At 39.7% G+C, this 2,723-nt stretch overlaps 1 long non-coding RNA gene across 1 annotated transcript; it reads left to right on the forward strand.

Moving 5' to 3' along the window:
* The first annotated feature begins 240 nt into the window (after positions 1–240).
* Positions 241–2,196, forward strand: LOC121963622. Its single transcript, XR_006107258.1, has 3 exons — positions 241–397; positions 699–800; positions 2,043–2,196. It is a non-coding gene; the product is annotated as an uncharacterized LOC121963622 (long non-coding RNA).
* Positions 2,197–2,723: the final 527 nt, after the last annotated feature.

A 2,723-nucleotide genomic window follows, 5' to 3' on the forward strand; every position in this document is an offset into this window, starting at 1 on the left:
GTGATAGTGATATAACTTAAACGTTGTATCTCTGACTATAAGCCATGTGTGGATCAACAAGTCCTGTGATTTGTTGCTGAATATCTGCTTTGTCCTTATTTCCTAATGCCTACTTTGGAATTAGACTTGGTATTAAGTTTTAGCTTGTTCTTGTTTATTATTTGCTGTGATTTAGTAGTTATCTCTTAGTGAATATGAGTTATCTTTTAATGTTAATCTCAATTTTGCTCTGTAGTTTTCATCTCCCTACGCTCAAGGTTTTGGGACCCAATGTTGCCACGGGAAGAAACAGACAAACTGAGACATACAATCCATGAATGAGTGGCTCACAAGCCAGAAAAAAACGAAAAGATACCAAGAGGAGAGACCCTTATTCTGCATCATTCTTGTGTAACAGGTGTGCATGACGCTGTCTCTCTTCCTCTCTTGATACCAGCAGTCACATGATATCTGAATGATCTTTTGTACATCTTTCACTCTCTGATTGTTCTTCTCAAGGTCTCCCACTCTTTTCATCCAGACTCTTGTACTTGCATGCATCGTCTCCAGTCTCTTTAACTCTATCTTCTTGCACGCTTTCTTAGCAGTATAAACAAATTAATTCATTCTTTTTGTCTTTGTTTTATGTTCATTGCACTGCCACCGTTTGTTTTGTATTAGCTATATTTTTCAACTCTTTTTCTCCATCTGCTGTTCAGATTGCAACAGAACTCGACGGCCAGACCGTTGCCATGTCGACCTCATCGCTACGGCGACAAGTAAAGAACATCGTCCACAACTATTCAGAGGCTGAAATCAAGGTTATGTGTCCCTCTGCTTATCTGACTTTTTCTTCTCCTGCTCTCCTCTCACACCCACATCCCCCACATGTCCACGGCTTTAAAATGGCCCGTGTATCTCCGCAGCACATGTGACATAACATAGCTGCTGATAATCTAATATTTCTTTGGAGCAACCTTCTCATTTTTTCCCCTCTTTAAACATAATATACGCTAATCTAATCATATTATCCGTTGATTCGTTTTCCTCTGTCCAGCTTGTGTCGTAATTGAGTTTGCATTGCTACTCAGAACACTGTGGACCATTTAAATTGTCACAAAGTATTGGCCCAATTTTTTTCTTATCACGGACAGTTTGCATTTGGAGTAATTGAAAGGGATACTTCAAAGATTTTCAACCAGCTTTGTATCAAAACAATGTGGGTAGTATGCGCAGATGAACTGTGGTAAACTAACTTCCTTCAACCCAGTGCATAGATACCCCACACCCTGGGACGAAACTCCGTTAGATAACACATATAAGTGCAAAATGTGTTATCCAGAAGGGTTTCGCTGCCTCTGCAGCTGTTGCTCAATCTACAGGCTGTCCTACAGCATTTTTGTATTGCCCGCCGCTCATGCCGCCGCTGCAGACACAATATAGAGCTGGATCAAGGGACAGACCTGCTTTCCTCTCTCCGATTAAATCCAATCAAACGGTAAAACTAAGCAGCGCTGATAAAATTCAAATCAAAATTATCTCACTGCACTTCCAATTTCTCACCTGAATGTTTTCAGAAACATATTTTAATGCCCCGTTAGCTGTAATAGTGACTGTGAACTGAAAGTGGGCATAACACTGTTTCCTGCATCGTGAAAACAGAGGCTGAAAAAAATTAGAGATCAAACTGTAAAACTAAACAGCGCTGATTAAATATAAACTGAAATTCTGTTCCTGCATTGCCTATTTTTCACCTCAAATGTTTTCAGAAACATTTTCTAGCTTACTGTTGAACTGTAATACGAGATTGGCTGCCAATGTGTCAAACAGAAAAAGTCGAATTATGTCACCCACCAGCCAGAGCATTTATTATTAGTTTGGTGAGACGCAGTGCATTTTGGTAGTTGTAGGTTTTCTACCTCTTGAGTAAAAAGCGTCCTTTTTTATCTTTTCTCTAGTCATGTAACTTTAAATTGTCACAAAATATTGGCCCCAAGTTTTCGTATCATGGACAGTTTTATATGGATTTAATTAAGTTTGCCACTTTCTGTGTTGTTTTACAGGTTAGAGAGGCGACATCCAATGACCCATGGGGCCCCAGCAGCTCTCTGATGTCAGAGATTGCTGATCTGACCTACAATGTTGTGGCCTTCTCGGAAATCATGAGCATGGTGTGGAAGCGCCTCAATGACCACGGCAAGAACTGGAGACACGTGTACAAGGTTTGTGTGCGTGCGTGCGTGTGTGTGTGTAGAGGCCAGGAGTGTAGTGCTATTTGTTTAAGTATTGGAGGAAACCTATGAGTTGTGGGCCTTCGAATATTATGTAACTATTGTTCCTGGCAAGTTTACGTAGCCTTCATTAGTAAGTTTAACTGAGTGATCACATGTATGCAACTCAGTGCATATTTTGACGTCTTGAATCAATAGACACACCCTAAATGTCAATATGACTACATTGACCCTTCTATTTGTTTTTATTTATTTTTATATCCTTACTTGGAGAAAAAAGGGCGGCATTCTGATTCGCTTTGGCAGCACTACACCTGTGGCTGGAAATGATTACTGTGGCTTGCTATCACAACACACATTAAACAATATATCACAGTATTGTATTTGCAGTTTTGCAGTGCGATGTATGTGCTTGTATTTATGTGTCATTTACAGTATTCTGGAACAGGATATGTCTAGTATCACTTCCTATTTACAGTACACTCTGTTTTTTGTCTTCCATTATTATTTGAG

This window comes from Plectropomus leopardus, unplaced genomic scaffold, assembly GCF_008729295.1.
Source record: "Plectropomus leopardus isolate mb unplaced genomic scaffold, YSFRI_Pleo_2.0 unplaced_scaffold11909, whole genome shotgun sequence".
Taxonomy (NCBI): Eukaryota; Metazoa; Chordata; class Actinopteri; order Perciformes; family Serranidae; genus Plectropomus; species Plectropomus leopardus.